Source organism: Sapajus apella, unplaced genomic scaffold (assembly GCF_009761245.1).
Source record: "Sapajus apella isolate SASKATOON/1434 unplaced genomic scaffold, GSC_monkey_1.0 scaffold72, whole genome shotgun sequence".
Taxonomy (NCBI): domain Eukaryota; kingdom Metazoa; phylum Chordata; class Mammalia; order Primates; family Cebidae; genus Sapajus; species Sapajus apella.
The window spans coordinates 1,332,336-1,351,426 of NW_022437012.1; the positions used below are offsets into that span (position 1 = coordinate 1,332,336).

The 19,091-nt window shown below is 44.4% G+C and overlaps 1 protein-coding gene across 2 annotated transcripts in view; it reads right to left on the reverse strand.

Moving 5' to 3' along the window:
- Nucleotides 1-19,091, reverse strand: part of RALB (RAS like proto-oncogene B) — a 44,931-nt gene that overhangs the window by 24,132 nt on the left and 1,708 nt on the right. The gene's annotated exons all lie outside the window — the stretch shown is intronic.

Sequence of the window (19,091 nt, forward strand, 5' to 3'; positions counted from 1 at the left end):
TAGGAGTTAGAAGTGAGACACCTTTTCAATTGAGAGCTGAGAAGTCAAGACCCTTGAAGAAGCACACCAGCTGTGCACCAACAGAGGAACATGACAAGGAAGCGTGTCTGCCTGGACTCTGGCTATAGGGAATTCTCCCCTGAAAATCTATACCCACAACACTCCTCCAAATCCAATAAAGTAACATGAAAGGTGGTCCCAGGCTGCTCACAGTGCTAGAGCCCCAGGCAATGCTAAAGGAATCCTCTCTGGGGGAACAAAAAGCATGAAGAATGATCGGGAGTCTCACAGCTAAAGCCTGTAATTTCAGCTCACAAAACACAAGCAAATCGTAATTCATGAGAGTCAACAGCAGTAACAAGCAGGACTCTTCAGGCAAGTGTTATAAAAAGTAATCAGTTGATCAATTTTATCAAAGAAAAAAAGCAAAATGTAAAAAATATTTCATTTAAAATAATGATGCTCACAGCAAATGTACAGAATACACATAAAAAGCACGTATGATCCTACCACCCAGAGATATTCACTATTAACTGTGCATACCAGAATTTTCTCTATACCTTCCTATATGTAAAACCTGTTTAAGACCATATTTATGTAGTATTGCAAGTTATTTTTCACGTATTAGATTTCTCTGTCTTCTGAAACAGCACAGGCTGAACATAATCAGGCTTTCTCTTGACGATCTCAGGGCACTCATCAGTGAAGGGCCTTGGCTGTCAGGAGTCCAGATCACATCTGCTCTTCCCCCCTTACACTTGACTGTTTACCTGCCTACACCAGGTGTTCCTTCCACTCCCCCTCTGTGAACTACGTGCTTTTTAAAATAAATAAATAAATAAATAAATGAGCTAAGCAATTAACTAGATAAAAACATCTGCAATGTGACTAAAATAGAATAAATGGGCTAAGAGGCAGACCTCCCCCAAAGGCTTGAATTTAGGAAGGTGAAACTACTTCTGGCCTCATTTCTGGTCCACACAGTTTCCTACAGAGCTGAGGTTTGTGAATGAGGTTGGAACCTCCAGACCACCAACCTGTCACACCATGTCTCTGAAGCGACCCTGGTTCTATGAATTATTATAGCTGTCTGAAAAGAAAGTTTCCAGGCTGGGGCGGGGGGGATCCTTTCAAACACATGTAGTTATCTAACTGTGAACTGCTATTTTGAAAAACAATGTCAATTTCTCTAGAAGAAATAAATGAATTGAAAACTATTCAACAAAGCCAGTTACTTCTCAAAACATCTGTGCTTAAAGTTCAAAAACTAAAATAGCCATGGTGGGTATTTCCAGCCTACATCACTGCTTCAGTTAACTTGGCATGATTAAGGGAAAGGGCCAAGGCAGAGGTGCTGACCACAAGTCCCTCACTGAACCAGTCCTGGAAACAGCAACCTCCAGACTTCGGGTGAAACTGCCTTTGCAAAGATTCTGACAGTGAGAGAAGCCCAACATGCTGACTCCATCTTGCCTCTGGTCTCACAGGCTGGCCGTCTTCCCTTATTCCTGAACATGGGCCACACTAACGGTGCAAGGAATTTCTAGTTTAACAAAGATGATAATAGTCCCTCCCTAAAATTGATCCTCTCCTTGTTTGGGGACTGAAACTGCCTTTATAAAACTAGTAAAAAGCCATAAGATTAGGATTATGGGAGGGGCCTGAATTCTGCTAAAATGTAGGCCTCATTTCTATAACCCCTTACTGCTCAGGAGTCATGTGGTCAGAGGTCACAAGATCTGGACTTCCCCAGTTGCTCCCACAGATAACATCAGTATTGTAAAGCCTAAGATTGGTCTTTTGAGATGTTTTTCACTCTGACTCCACCTGGACTCATGACCCAACCATCCCTGTGGTTCCTCCCCGCCATCTAGAGGTGCACTCAGTGTACAAGCACCGTTTTCCACACTCCTATGATTTCATCCTCAACCAATCAGCAACACCCATTCCCTCACCCCCTGCCTACCAAACTATCCTTGAAAAACTCTAACCTCTGAGCCTTCACGGAGACTGGTTTGACTACTAACTCCAGTTCTTCCATGTGGCCAGCCTTGAGTCCACCAAACTCTCTTTACTGCAATACCATGGTCTCAGTAAACTGGTTTCGTCTGTGCAGTGGGCAGGAAGACCCATCAGGCGATGACACAGGGTATTAGAGATGAGAAACTTCTGTTTAAGCCACAGATAGTCTATTTTTGTGTTTGCTTTTTCTTGTATCAAAAACATTCCGGAAACATAGTCTTTGCCTTCAAAAAACTCAAAGACTGGTGGTTCAGATAGATTAGTAAGTAAATGATTACAGCAGAAGATGATAGATTCTATGGCAGAAGTACGCGAGTGGTACCCTGGGAACACAGAAAGACACATTTATGTCAGGCTGGAAGGCTGGGGGAAATTTCCTGGAGGAACACCACATGAACTGAGATTTGAAGGAACCGACTAGATAAAGACAGGAGGAGAAACGGCAGGAAGGGAAAAATAAATCAGTTAAGTTTAGGAAGCTCGCATTAACGATTTAATGGTTATAATGGAAATGCCTAGCCAATAAATGTGTTTTTTAAAAAATGCAGGTATCTTCCACACCATTTTATCTTGAAAAGTTTCAAAACTAAGAAGAGTTGAAAGAACTGTCTTGTGAATCCAGGCACTCACCGCCTGGCCTTTACAATTTGCTCCACTTGTTTTACCACAGATCCATTCATCTGTCGCCCCTCTTCCTACCCACCAATACGTCTCATTTGCTAATGTATTTCAGTGTAAACTGCAGGTGTCAGTATACTTCATCCCTAACATGAAGCACAGACATTCATTTCTCCCAAAGCAATGGGACTTCCCCCACTGAACTCACTAACAATTTCAGAACTACATCTACGGGGCTGGGACCACTTGCAAACCATAAGGTCATAGAAGTAGAGCCCCAATCCTAGACAATGGGTGCACTTATAAGAAGAGGAAGAGCTACCTGAGCTCTTTCCACCATGTGAGGACACAGCGAGAAGGCAGCTCAGGTATCTCTTCCTCTTCTCATGAGGCAGGAAGACAGCCCTCACCAGAACGCAACCACGGTGGTGCCCTATCTCAGTCTTCCGGCCTCAGAACTGTGGGAAAGTAAATTCCTGTTGTTTAAGCCACCCAGTCTATGGTATTTTGTTATGGCAGCCCGAGGTAAGACAGCACCCTTCAACATGTTTGTACCTACTCACACAAAAGCCTGTTGTTTGACTTAAGTTTGTTCAAAAACCATTTGGGCTCTACTTTGTGCCAAGCTTCAGGTCTCTCCCCTTAGAAAATTCAGTCTTCTCAATGAAAGAATTATATAAATAAAGCATTTTAATGTAATTTCTCACACGCAATGATGAAGGTGGCACAAGATATAACGGAAATCATGATGAACTCCAGGAAAAGGGAATCAGGAAGGCTCCAAAGGTGAATAACAGCCCATTCAGCAGATGGGAGTGAGAGTATATTCCAGCTTAACGCACAGCATGTGCAAAGCAACAACGGCATGACACATCACAGTGGGTTCAGGCGTCACATGATATTGAAGCATAAGGTATGGGATGGGGAAGTGCCTGGGTAATGAGTCTCCAAAGATAGCCCTGTCTGTCTACAAGTAGGCCTAAAGTGCCATCTTAAGAAACGTTGTTTGATTCTAGAGAAAACAGAGAGCCATGCTAGGAGGGTCCTCCAGCCCATCTTAGCTTATAAGACACTGAATCGACAAGGTTACAGAATAACAAGACACTCTAAATTAAGGATGTCCATTTAGATGACTTGTCGGGGAGGGGAGGCAAGAGCGCTGGGAAATGGTTTTCCTATGTAATGTTATATGAAACATTAATATTAGATAGGGCTCTCTACAACTTAGCATAAAGCCAAATACCAGAACATATATTCACTTAAGTAAAATGTATTTTGAAAGCAAATCACAGTATATAAACTATACATGTTAGGAGGAAGAGGTGGTTTCTATTAGCCTTAGTCCCATAGGCTAATACAGTCATTAGTCATTTGTTAAACTTGGCAAAGAGAAAATGCGTTGGTAAGTAGCGTCCAAATGCCACCTTGCTGTATCATGGGGTTGTAATGAAAATCACAAATGAGAACCTGAAAACCTAAGGGAAACCTCATCTCTCAGTCCCCCTCCTCAAATTCCATGTCCTGAGTAATATGGCAACAGAAGCACATGGCAAACAAACAGTACAGGCCTGCAAAGAACGGCATTCAGCACTCCTCCAGGCAGTATCAACCGAAGGTGACCTAACAGGCCACAATCATAACATCTGAGTCTGGCAATCCTAAAGCTGAGACAATGTAGGAACAAAAACAAGAACAGTATTGAAAAACAGACCCCTGAAAAATTAGGAATCCAGAAATCCATACCTATAATAAATATTGAATAAACAAGGGAGAAGGGAGGGCTCTGCTTCAGAACACCTAGCGGAGACTGGTCAATGTGCAGGGTACGTCAGGAAATTCACATTTTCCAACAATCACCGAAATGGCGTTTCCTTTGTTTTAATCTTTACAACAAAAACTAACCTGATGTTAACCAGTTATTTTCCATTGTTTTGTCTCCCTGTTCCAGTCTCACAAGAAAAGTAACTTTGAAATGACCTATTTTGGGTTCTTTGTTTCTGCATTCTTCAGCCCTTTTCTGTCCACAAAGCCAGCCTCCTCTCCTCAGCTCACTCAAACACAATCTTATGGAATTACGTGCTGCCTGATTCTGGAATGGCAAATAAAGCCAGTTCAGATCTCTAAACTACATGTGCGATAATTTTGTCTTTCGTCTTTACAAAAGCTCAAACTCAGCAGTAGAGTTAAAATGCAAACTTCCTGTTATTTTTTTTTTTTTGGAAACGAGCATTCCCAACAGGAAGCAATAATGGAAAAATGCAGGGAATCAAACATGGTAAGAAACATTTAACTCAACAGCTACAAAATTGAAAAAGAATTTGAAAAGCAAGGGAGAATTGTAAGAAGGACTGAAAGACCTGAAAGGCTTAGGAGAAAATATTTGCAACACCTAACAAGGTAATACCCCTAATATATAAAAAGCCCCTGCAAAGCAATAAGTCAAACAACCTAATTTTTTAAATGGGCAATAAATGAAGAAGTACTTCACAGAAAAGGAAGTGAGCACAGATAACAAACATGTGAAGCTAAACCCAATTTTTTAGTAGTCAAGGAAATGTAAATAAAACATTAGATAGGGTTCATCAAGAGTTTGGGGAAATACTACTGATAATAATATTAACTGTCACAAGCTTTTGGGAGAATATAAGCTACCACTAAAAGAATTATTTGAATGCAAAACTCTTCTAGGAATTTATTCTATAAAAGTGTAAGGGCCGGGCATGGTGATTCATACCTGTAATCTCAGCACTTTGGGAGGCCAAGGCAGGCAGATCGAGAACATCTTGGCCAACATGACGAAACACCGTCTCTACTAAAAAATACAAAATTTAGCTGGGTGTGGTGGCGCGCGCCTGTAGTCCCAGCTACTCGGGAGGCTGAGGCAGGAGAACTGCTTGAACCCAGGAGGCGGAGGTTGCAGTGAGCTGAGATTGTGCCACTGCACTCCAGCCTGGTGACAGAGCAAGACTCCGTCTCAAAAAAAAAAAAAAAAAAGAAAAAAGTATAAGGATATAATTACAAGAATGATTTTTGTTATTACAAAGAATGCTATAACAATCTTTAAATTTTCCATCAGTCAGGAATTCTTACAATATCATACATTATGATAGAACCAAATTTTAGATTACACAGCTATTGGAAAGAATGAGGAAGTGCAGTATGTACTGACCTAGAACAACGTCCAGATGTATCATTTAGGAGGACGTACAAAATGGTAAAAATCCAAATTCTATCAGAAATGTGCAGAAAACATAATACAATGTCATTTTAAAAAACTGTTTGTTTATATATAAAGAATTATTGTAGGATACACAGTTAATATTGGCAACAATGTAGTTGGAATTTCCTTCTTTTCTTTCCTTTCCTTCCTGTTCTAAAGCTTTTTGATAAACTTTCACTCCTGCTCTGAAATTTGCCTTGATTTCTTCTTCTGCTTCAAAAATGTACAAATTTAAAAAACACATCCTCCTTATTTTGCCTAATTTGAACAAAGTAAATTGAGGAAATCCTGAACACTGATTGGATTTTATTTATTTATTTTAAGACAGGTTCTTGCTCTGTCACCCTGGCTGGAGTGCAGTGACGTGATCATGGCTCACTACAGGTCTCCACCTCTTGGGCTCAAGCAACACCCCCCCCACACACATCCCTGCCCTGGGACCTCTGCCCCTAACTCCAGAGTGGCAGGGATTACAGGCGTGAGCCATGGCATCTAGTCGGGTTAACCAGTCACTGCCTGATGGTGACAAGGTAGTGCATTAAGTACTATTCTCTATATTTTTGAGTATGTTTGAAAATTTCCACTAAAAAGAAACATAAGGTAAATGAACTTACACCACAAAGGGGGATTTACTAGCAGACTACTAGTGTATGTCACTGACTCAAAATGAAAAACCCGCTACAGGAAGGAAGCCGAGGAGAGGGCTTGGACTCAGGAGCAACTGGACCCAGGGCCCTGAGAGCTGCCAGGCCAGCCCTGTGATTCTCACCACGTGCTGGCTCTCTTCCTTGCTGTAGTTCAGCTTTCACCACTTGACAAAAACAGAGATGCCCATTTGTAAAATTTGGTGGCCTGCAGACACGCTTTGTTTGCTCATACAGTGCTTTTAAAAATTCATTTAGCTAATTATATTTTTAAAAGAATGATTTCACATAAAAGCCCAAATTTCTGGCATCTCTTAAAAAAATCAAGAAGTCTGACATTCCTAAGTCCCACTGGGCTGGTGCTGCAGAGCAGTTGCGGCTTTTGGAAGGGACATACACTATCTGAAAGCCACCATAAGCCCGCCACACTCTTACTTCCATCTGCCTCACTGGTCTGTCTGGCCCGCCCTGCTCCCTGACCCAGTCTTAGACATGACGGACCCAGCCCTCCCGATCTCACACCCAGACCCTGGCCTGAGTCAAGTGCCCTCCTTGGTCAAGTTCCCCTTCCCTTGTGTAGCTGCTATTCTTATTAGCACCAAGAAATGGAATATATCTATATGCTCATAACATTATGACTCGCTTTCCATGTCTATAAAAATCAGACAGTTGAATTAAGTAATCTAAATTTTCTTTCAATTTTTGGCTGGTTTTTTTCCTGACATTAGATTTGCAAAACAATTTGAATTAGCACTCCTGTGTGCCTAAGGAAATTTGTTTTAGGTATCTCTGTCCCCTAATGGATAACTCTTTACCTGTCCCTCGCCACCCCCCCAAAAAAGGAAAACTAAATTAACAAAAACAAATGAAACTAACTAAAACAAGAACTAGAAGCTTTGGAGTCCCTTCTTGTAAGCAGCAGACTGCTTCTGGTCTGCACCTCTGTGCACATGCTATTTCTTCTGCCAGGACTGCCCTTCCTTCTGATGGAGGAGGATCGCCTATAACTTAAGACTCAGCTGGAATATTTCCTCCTCACCTTCCTAGACATCCCCCAGCAAGCTCATCCTCCCAGTCTCAGCGGGCCCCCATGCCTGTCAATATTGTCTACCATTTCAATTAGGGAAACTGGTGATATCCCCCAAGATGAGGTCTGTTTCTCCCACCACACTTCAAAAGCCCATTCATCTTTGTGTGCCCAGCGTGCCTGGTACTTAAGGGATGCTTGCTCAACATTTAGTAGATAAAACACCAGAGCTGGTGTTCTCCACCTGGGTTGTGAGGTCTCAAAAGGATAGGTAGTAACTGGTAAGATTTTTATGTATTTATTTTCTTTTTTGAGACAAGGTCTCACTTTGTCGCCCAGGCTGGACTACAGTGGTGTGATCATGACTCACTATAGCCTCAACCTTTGGGACTCAAGCAATGCTCCCACCTCAGCGTCCCAAGTAACTGGGACTACAGGCACATGCCACCATGCCCAGCTAATTTTTAAAAAATTTTTGTAGAGACACAGTCTCACTATATTGCCCAGGCTGGTCTCAAACTCCTAGCCTCACATGACTCTCCTGCCTTAGCCTCCCAAAGTATTGGGATTACAGACATGAGCCACTGTGAAACCTGGTAAGCTCTGAAATGCTAATTAATTTATCTGATGACTTTCCTGAAAGCAACAATAAATGGCAGGAATAATTTGCAAGCTCATTTTTTTAAATAAATTATTTCTGAAATATAAAGTTCTCCTCTACCCACCCATGGAATCTGGGATTTTGCAAGGCTTAGAGAGGGTTACCTATTTATACAGACTCACTCTGAAGTTCCTGCTACCTGCAAAGGCAGCCTTGGAGACATTAGAGCTACTGAGACTCCTAACAGCTTTAGGCAAATTTAGAACTAGTATACACGTCCCTATTCTGAATTACATATTCAAATAAAATCCTATTTTGAGACTTAAACAGATTCTACTACTACTTCTATAGCATCACTATTACATCGCATACTCTCAAACAGAGTTTGTATCATTTGTCCAGGGTCACTTAACTAGTGGATGGCAGGGCTGGGATGGAGCCCTAGCTGTTCACACTCTGAGCCACTACACGGTCTGGGCTCTTATGAGTGGACTGGGGTGGGATGGGGAAGAGCTTCAAGTATGATGTGAAATGTTGAAATTTATTTCAAGGACACAGACCTACGGGTCAGAAAGCTCACTAAAGAGGGAGAAAAATGCACAGGCAGGCAGCCCTAAAACAAATACCTGAGAGGAAATATACAACAAAAAATAGTTGTTACACACTCATGCACCAAATAAAGGTGTTTCAGGCAATGGCAGACCACATATACAATGGTGGTCCCATACGATTATAGTACCCTACTGTTGCTGGGCCTTTCCTACGGTGAGATGTGTTTACATAAACACTTCACCTTTGTGTTACAATTGCTCACAGTATTCAGTACAGTAACTTGACATGCAGGTTTGTAGCCCATGAGCAAAAGGCTGTGCCATCTGGTCTAGGTGTGTAGCAGGCTATGCCATCTAGGTTTGAGTAAGTATACCCTATGACGTTTGCAAAACAATGACATTGCTTAAAAGCATTTCTTGGAACATACTTGTCATTAAGTGACGTGTGGCTGTATATACAAAAGAACTGAAAGCAAGTACTTGAACAAATATTTATACACCCATGCTCACATCAGCATTACTCACAATAACCAAGAGGTGGAAACAACTCAAATGTCCATCAATAAATAAACAGATAAATCAGATGTGGTGAAAATCTGCAACAGAATATTCAGGCTTTAAAAAAGGAGTTCCGACACATGCTACAACAAGGATCACCCTTGAAGCCATTATGCTAAGTGAAATAAGCCAGGCACGAAAGGACAATACTATGATTCCACTGATAGGAGGTACCCAGAACAATCACATGCCAAGACAGAAAGCAAAACAGAATGGTGGCCGCCAGGGGCTGTGGAAAAGGGCAGTGGGGAATTGGTGTTTAACGGGTGCAGAGGTTCAGTTTGGGATGAAGAAGTTCTGGAGATGGGTAGTGGTGATGGCTGCACAACAAAGTAAATGTGCTGAATGTCACTGAACTGTACCCCTAAAAATAGGTAAGATGTTAAATTTTATGTTATGTACATTTTACCAAAATTTTTTTTTTTTTTTTTTTTTTTTTGAGATGGAGTCTCACTCTTGTTACCCAGGCTGGAGTGCAATGGCACAATCTCGGCTCACCGCAACCTCCGCCTCCTGGGTTCAGGCAATTCTCCTGCCTCAGCCTCCTGAGTAGCTGGGACTACAGCCACGCGCCACCATGCCCAGCTAATTTTTTGTAGTTTTAGTAGAGACGGGGTTTCACCACGTTGACCAGGATGGTCTCGATCTCTTGACCTCGTGATCCACCCGCCTCGGCCTCCCAAAGTGCTGGGATTACAGGCGTGAGCCACTGCGCCTGGCCCCAAAATTTTTACAAAGTAGTTATATACCAACCACAGCATGGGACAGGAAAACAAACCCTTGACTTGAAGTCTGCCATTACGAAGCTAAGGGCTTGGTTAACATTTCTTGCCCTCAGTCTGATCTATAAAATACAGGACAAGGCCAGGCATGGTGGCTCACACCTGCAATCCCAGAACTTTGAGAGGCCGAGGTGGGCAGATCACTTGAGATCAGGAGTTTGAGACCAGCCTGGCCAACATGGTGAAACCTCGTCTGTACTAAAAACACAAAAATTAGCCAGGTGTGGTGGTGGATGCCTGTAATCCTAGCTATTCGGGAGGATGAGGCAGGGAGAATTGCTTGAATCCAGAAGGTAGAGGTTACAGTGAGCAAAGCTCACGCCGCTGCACTCCAGCCTGGGCAACAGAGTGAGACTCTGTCTCAAAACTAAAAATAAAAAATAAAATAAGCCAAGCGTGGTGGCTCACACCTGCAATCCCAGCACTTGGGAGGCCAAGGCAGGCAGATCACCTGAGGTCAGGAGTTTGCAACCAGCCTGGGCAACATGGTGAAACCCCATCTCTGCTAAAAATACAAAAATTAGCTGGGCATGGTGGCAGGCACCTGTAATCCCAGCTACTTGGGAGGCTGAGGCAGGGAGAATTGTTTGAACCCAGGAGGAAGAGGCAATAATAAGCCAAGATTATGCCATTGCACTCCAGCCTGGGCAAAAGAACAACACTCCATGTCAAAAAATAAATAAATGCTAAACTAAAATAAAATACAGGACAGGCTGGTGCAGTGGCTCATGCCTGTAATCTAGCACTTTAGGAGGCTGAGGTGGGTGGATTGCTTGAGCTCAGGAGTTCAAGACCATCCTGGGCAACATGGTGAAACCCCATCTCTACCAAAAATACAAAAAATTAGCTGGGCTCAGAGGCTGAGGTGAGAGGATCACTTGAGCCTGGGAGGCAGAGGCTGCAGTGAGCCAAGATCATGCCACTGTACTCCAGCCTGGGTGACAGAGCGAGACTGTCTCAAAAATAAAAGTAAAATAAAATACAGGAGGGCTATATCCTTAGGACTGTTAAGAAGATTAAATGCGGGAACACCTACTAAAAGAAGTGCTCAGTAAGCACTTAGTAGCTTTTTAAATATCCCTCTAGGCTGGGCACAGTGGCTCACGCCTGTAATCCCAACATTTCGGGAGGCCAAAGAAGCAGATTGCTTAAGCCCAGGAGTTGAAGACCAGCCTGGGTAACATGGTGAAACCCAGCTCCACAAAAAATACAAAAATTAGCTGGGTGTAGTGGCATGTGCCTACAGTCCCAGCTACTCAGGACTGAGGCTAAGGTGGGAGGATCACTGAGCCCAGGAAGGTCAAGGCTCCAGTGGGCTGTGACTGACCACTGCACTCCAGCCTGGGCAACAGTGAGACCCTGTCTCAAAATAAATAAATCTCTCTCTAACATTCTAGAAAGTCTTGAGAAAGAAATTGGCTTCAGAGCCAAATATCTGCTAAGGCAGGGAAAGCTGCCAGTCAATAAGAAAAAGATAAGGCAAGAGACTTTTTGCTCAGATGCAATTCCCCTTGTCCTGAGGAATGAAAGGGCCTGGCTTCCAGGCCTCCTTCAGCCACTGACTCACTAGAGGATTATGCAAGGCAGTGGCGGGGGGCGGGGGGGTGACACATGAATGCGAACCAAAGGCATACTCAACCCAGAAACAAGCACAGGCTTATTCTCATCAAAAGACGCCCTTCACACCCTTCTTTCTTCATCACCCAAAATACAATGTAATTCGCCTTAGAGGCATAACCAATGGGCATCTCAGGATGTCCCTGTCCCAAATCTCCCTAGCAACTCCTGAAATGGCTCTAACAGAAGCAGTCTTGCCTTCTCTTCCCTGCTGGGTCAGTGTGTGAAGCCTGAGGGGATCACACAAGGAAGCTGCCATATCCCCAGCCACATCTGGGAACTATGGTGCTAGAATAGGACCACGCTACTCTAAGGGGGAGCACACTGCTGGCCATCTGTCCTGAAGAGTCACCAGCAGAAGTGCGGGCTTCCCTATGACTAGGGCTCTCAACCCCACAGAACTGCATCCACCTCCTGAAATGCATCCATCTCCCAGCTGGCCTCCGCAACCTCGGGCACCACCGCAAACCCTTCAGGAGCCTCCATGTCTTCTAAGGATGTTCCTCTACCTTCTAGCTCTGTCTGAGACCTGGGTGTGCCCTAGGAACACCACATCAAGCAGATGCTATTTCTCCTCCAGTGCCATGTGCTTCGGGGCCAGACAGACCAGATATATGTCCTTCCCTTCCTCCCCAATGTCACCTGCACTTCAGCACCTCCACTAGTCCCCTCCCTCTTACAAAAGCCCTCACACCTTTGAGGCTTGGTCTTTCCAGCCATAAAGCCCTGTCCCTCACCGTGTTACTATCAGCTGCAGGCATCCTGGTCACATCTCTCATTTATTGAGGACATCTGCTTCTAGTCTGCAGACTTCTGATCTACCTCTACTCCCATCATCCTCCCCAGTGACATCTGTGCATATGGAAGTCCCAGCCAAGCTTGGCCCCTCTCAAGTCCTTGATGCTCTCTTCTCCAAAAACCCTTTCCTTCTTTCTATCCATCACTGTCATGGTCATACCCTGAACTTCACCATCACCAGAAACAGTTATCTCCTCTAACCCTCCAGCCTTAGCCTCCATCCTTCTCGCTCACTTGTTCACATACCATCCCCACACGCAATTATCTGCCCTCTTGACACCTGCAAGCATTGGCCCCAGCACTCTCTCTGCATAACAAGCACCTCTGGGCTGCACTGCCTCCCTTCGCCAGCTTAGATCCCAAAGCCTGACATGAGAAAAGCTCTCCTGCAGATACCTCATCTCCCTGCTCCTTTCCCCTCCATCTCACTCAGTTTTCAGCACCTGCACACAGCACGCAAATGCTGCTGATGAGGGAAAGAAACTCAAGAAAGCAGCTTCAGCACTCCCTTTCAATGCACTTATGATCGCAAACCACGAATGGGCACTCCCGTATACTTCCTAGAAATGTCAATATGACTCTCCCCTGTGCCCTCCCTCTGCTCTCTCTTGACAGATATCCTCACCTCATTTGTCCCAGAGAACACCAAATCTATAAACCTTCCATGCCCTCTTCTCCTTGTCTCCAGCCACATGGAGCACACATTCCTGCTCTTAGCAAAGGCCAAGCCCTCCACCGCCACCATGCCCAAGAACTTAATCCCTGCCACGACCCTTTTTCCTGCACCATCAGTCTTTACTTCGCTCCAAGATCATCCCCAACGGCATGTAGACACGTTCTATTGAATCTTCACCCTGAAGATTCACACATGCGTGCCTTTGATCCCCACATATCCTTCTAGCTAATGACACAATTCCTCTACAGGAACTATCTATGCCAACGCTCCTCAAACTTTAATGCACAGTTTACCTGGGAATCTTGTGAAAATGCATATTCTGATCCAACAGGCCTGGAGCGGGGCCCAAGATTCCGCACCACTAACCAATCTCAAATCCTGCTCCTGACCCACAAACCCTACTCTAAGTAGCAAAGGCCTGTTTCCTTCCCTATTTATGGAAACCATTCCAATCCAACTTCCTCCCAACATAAGCTCACAGAAATGTGTGAGATCAAGATCACGCACACACTCCACGTAGCTAGCTCCAATAAAAACTCTTCTTTCTTCCTTCCCATGCCTTCTACCTCTTTAAAATGAGCAGGTAGCAAGAGCTGCCTGGAAAGGGAAGGCCTGCAGCAGGCTGGAATAGGTCCCTCCCAGCGTGCCCCTCCAGAAGCCATCCCTCCTGGCTTCCACAGTCCACATTCTCCCACAGGTTGAGCGCTTCCCAGGTGGCTCTCTGGGCCTGCTCTCAACGCCACTTGCCAGGCATTCCTCTTCCCCGTCTAGATGTCAGCACTCCTCAGCTCCATCTTGCTCCCTCCTCATCTGCACTCTCTTCCCAGGCAACTGACTTCAAACAGCCCAGTGGCTTTACAGACAACTCAGGAACCCGGAGGATGCAGCCTTGCCTGCTCTCCCGGCCCCCAGGCTCACAGCCTTCTGCCTTGCTGCCACCCCTGCCCAGTGGGCTGCCACAAAATTCTCAATTTAGTCCCAAAATACAACTCTTGATGCTAAAAATCCCTTAAAATCTGCTCCTGCTCCACTATCCCCCATCTAGCACTGTAAAGTCACTGCTAGTATCCATATCATTACCAAAGCCAGGAACCTGGAAGTCATTTTTGACTGCCATTGCCTCTCCCCAGCTCAATTCATGACCAGCTCTACTGATTCCAACATACATTTCAAATCCATGCACTTCTTCCACCTTCTCTGCCACCATCTACTGAACAGCCCCAGCTTCCTAAGTGACCCCTCACTGCCACTCCAGGCCTTCTTCAATCTGTTCTCCACACAGTCCTTCCAATGGAGTTTCTAACACTGCACATGAAACTGTGCTTAACACTCCTTAAAGGCTCACCATGAGCAGCAGCTAAACCCTGCACTGGCTATGGACTCCGTGGCCTTTTTCCAGCCGTGTGAATGTGCCAAGCACTTTCCTACCTAGGCCTCCTTCCACCACCCCAACCCCCCCAACACACACACACCATTCAGGATGGTCTGAAGCAAGAGGGAGCAAGGTCCAGTCAAGAAACTGAATAAAGACTTTCACAGCTACCTGCAGCAGAGAGAAAGAAGTGCAGCCCAGTACAAGATGACATTGCAGGATCATTCAAGACTTGTAGGCCAACTTTAGGGATTTGGAACCTTTGCCTGAAAGCACTGGAAAGCCATTGAAGTGTTTCAGGTAAATGGGTAACATAATTAGACTTGAATGTTGAAAAAATAATGCCGGTTACAGAGCAGAAAAACAGAGGGGTGAAGGGCAGGTGTGGGTATGCACCAGGACAGGCCCACAACATGATGGGGACTAAGGAGATGACAATGTACATGAGGAAAGTGACTAAATTTTAGACCTACTTGGGACGTTAAAAAATGAGGCCAGGTGCGGTGGCTCACGTCTGCAATCCCAGCACTTTGGGAGGCCAAGGCGGGTGGATCATTTGAGGTCAGGAGTTCGAAACCAGCCTGGCCAACATGTTGAAACCCTGTCTCTACTAAAAATACAAAAATTAGCCAGGCATGGTGGCGCACACCTGTAGTCCCATCACCTCAGGAGGCTGAGTTGGGACAATCGCTTGAACCCAGGAGATGGAGGCTGTAGTGATTCAAGACAGTGCCACTGCACTCCAGCCTGGGCAACAGAGTGAGACTTCATCACAAAAAAAAATAAATAAATAAATAAAGCAGCGTTTACTAAGTGAACAGAAAGGCTTGCCATGCAAGTATTACTAGAGGTAGCACATGGGCTAAAATTCATTCCTAACAATAGGATCAGCTAATCAGCAGTAAAGGACTGGCCACCAACCCTTCCTGTGGAAGGAAGGAGGGGGATTACAAGGAAGGTAGAATGAAAGAAAAGAAAAGATACTGGCGCATAAATTAGGGCAGAGGATGGGAAAGGGGCCAAAAATAGGAAGCAGAGGAAGTGCAAATCGTGCTGACTTTTCAACTCGGCCTAACAGCGAATCCAACGACCTTCAACTGGACTGGGAAGAACAAAAGCTATTCTCAGAAGAGCCTGTCTTCTGAGGTTGCAATTTAACATGATTAATGAAATCTTTTGTTACAAATATGCACAACTCAAAGGATATTCATTATTAAAAAAATACTAGGATCAGAGAATTTTTAGAGATTAAAGGAACGTAGAGGTCACTTAGCCAGGCTCAGACTCAGGATTCAGAAACTTCTCTCCACCTGTAGGCACTTCAGGAAGATTTCATCTGGAGGCTACAAAAATAGAGCCCTTCTATCCAGGTGGATAATTAAAATGTGTGAGGGTTTCAAAAGAGAACTGAAGAATTGCTAGGCAAATAAGCAGTCTCCAAAGTTTTAAAATAATGGGGAGGAGTAAGAGGGTTTAGGTTCTCCAAAATTTTTCAGCTACTTTGCCAATGAGTTTTATTTTTAAGAACTCACAGATAATGGCTAATTTTAAGCCATTCGTCAAAGGAGATCACTTTGGCAATAATTTTTTACCAACTTGTTTTAGGGTTAAAGAAAAAAATTCAGGCCGGGCGCGGTGGCTCACACCTGTAATCCCAGCACTCTGGGAGGCCAAGGCGGGCAGATCACCTCAGGTCAGGAATTCAAGACCAGCCTGACCAACATGGAGAAACCCCATCTCCACTAAAAACACAAAATTAGCTCGGCATGGTGGCGCATGGCTGTAATCCCAGCTACTCAAAAGTCCGAGGCACGAGAATCACTCAAACTCAGAAGGCAGAGGTTGCAGTGAGCTGAGATCGCACCACTGCACTCCAGCCTGGCGACAGAGTAAGGCACCGTCTTGGGGGGAGGACGGGGAAGAAAGAAAAGAAAAAAAATTTTCAGATGTTCCTTTTGGTTTAGGGACCAGAAAGATTTGAGTTTGTAATTTCCAAAGCTACTGCATACTTGGCTAATTCCAGCATCTGACAAAGGACCAGAAGAAAGAATATAAAAGTTTCACATATAATATTAAAGTTTCTAGAATAGTAAAGACCCCAGCTGTGTTTTCATCTCCTGCAGTACAATATAATTCAGTAAGCAACTGAAAGAAAGACTTTCTCAATGATGTTTGGTCTAAACCTTAAAACAGTAGTGGTAGCTAGCCTCCAAGAATACTGATGTGCCCTGACCTCCCCTCTTGTAGTCCGTTCCCACACTGTACCAGCTCTGGTTTGTATACTGATGAGATGGTATGCCACCTCCAAGATTACACACTGTATTAGTCCGTTCTCATGCTGCCATGAAGAAACAACCGAGACCGGGTAATTTATAAAGGAAAGACGTGTAATTGACTCACAGTTCCACAGGGCTGGGGAGGCCTCAGGAAACTTAAAATCATGGCAGAAGACACCTCTTCACAGGGCGGCAGGAAAAAGAATGAGTGCCAGCAGGGGAAATGCCAGATGCTTATAAAACCATCAGCTCTTATGAGAACTCACTGACTATCAGGAGAACAGTATGGGAGAAACTGTCCCCATGATTCCATTACCTCCCACTGGGTCCCTCCCACAACATGTGGGGATCATGGGGATTACCATTCAAGGTGAGATTTGGGTGGGGACACAGCCACCAGCATACTGCCTCTTCCATCTTGGTCATTATTATATTCGTTCTCTCCCTCTCCCCCCACCCACCCACATCACTTGCTCTGGGGAGAAAAGCCACGTTGTGAAAAGCCCTATAGAGACACCCACGTGGTGCAGAACTGGGGCCTCCAGCCGACAGCCATGTGAGTGTGCCATTATGGAAACAGATCCTCCAGTCCCAGTCGAGCTTCAGATGACAGCAACCTCAGGAGAGACCACGAGCCAGAGGCACCCAGCCAAGCTGTCCCCAGATTCTAGAACTTCAGAAACTGTGTGAGATCATAAACGTCTGCTGTTTTAAGCTGCTCAGTTTGGGGAAATTTGTTCTGCAGCAACAGAAAACTCATTCAAAAGGTGGACAAACTTCACAGGCAGCGAGGCACACAGGACCAAATTCCCGTATTTCCTTCAACTCATGCTGTATTCTCACTAAAATTACATGGCTGTGACAATGCTATATATAAAATGCCCACAAAGCACTGACAAAAGCAACAATGAAAACAACATTTTGGCAATTATCAATTAATGGCAACTTTTTCTGCATTTAGATTTCAACTAAAAAACAACTAGTCACTACCACCACCACCAACAACAAAAACAAAAGCTGCCAGGTGAACACTCAGGAAAATTATACCCAGTTACTTTTTTTAAAGTGACAAACCTGAAATTGAGACCTGGCTAGTATTTTGCAACTGCTGTACTAAGTATATAGACCATCCCTCTTTGACACTCACTTTCACATCCCCTTCATCTTTCTTTCCACAGTCACCCATCCAAGTCTCATTAACTTGCCTACTGGTCCCTCTGCTTTTTGGAATATCTAAGAATATAGGTTCACATACACCAATACTTATATTCTTAGCTACCAAAAGAACTGAAGAGCTAACAGAGACTGCCCACGGTCAAATCTCCAAGGCCATATCTTTAACAGGTATGGCTTGGATCAGTGGGTCTGTGCCAAGCAGACAGTTGATGCTCAATAAGTGTTAGTTTCTCTCCTTACCTCCTCCACCATGTGACGAGGGAAGAGTTGCTTTTCCTCTGTACTCGGCTCCCTTTGTGCTAACATTCAGAATTCTCAACAACATGCATTCATTTAAAACAAAAACGAAAAAACAAGCATGTTGCATGTGTAGAGCAGGGGCTGTTTAGCAGTAACTGGAGACAATGAAAAGTGGGACTCCTGTATACCATCTTGAGACAAGTTACACTGGAAACCTAGAGTTCACCTAGATCTCGTCCCACTCTAGTTCTAGGTTGTTACATTATCTCCAAATTTAGCTTTCAAGAAAGGTCTCTAATGATGTTTCTAACTTCCATAAATTACCTGAGGGGGTAAGAATTTAGTAACCAAATGCAAAGAGGTATAGTAGCATTAAGTGATTTGGAACAAAGGATTAACCCCGCCAGGCAGGGTGGCTCACGCCTGTGATTCCCAGCACTTTGGGAAGCCAAGGTGGGAGGATGGCTTGAGCTGGGGCAGCATGGTGAAAACTGGGCAACATGGTGAAAGTCTGTCTCTACAAAAAATACAAAAATTAGCTTGGTGTGGTGGTGCAAGCCTGTAGTCCCAGCTACTCGGGAGGCTGAGGTGGGAGAATCACCTGAGGTCGAGGCTGCAGTGAGCCTCCACTTCAGCCTGGGAAACAGCGCAAGACCTTGACTCCAAAAAAAAAAAATTATCTCAATTCTCAGACTTACAATTTTTCATGGAATCTCAAGCCACCTTCAGCCAAGGCAAGAATTTAGAACTTTTCTACTCTCATCTTCTACCAAGATCTCTTCACATGCCGTGAAAGACTCTAAATCCTGTTTTTCTATCCTTATGTTCTAGGTCCCAAGTTCCCAAAAGATATCAAATAACTTACACTATTTTTCCACACACAACCCTGGGAAAATGTTCTGCTCCTCGGGCA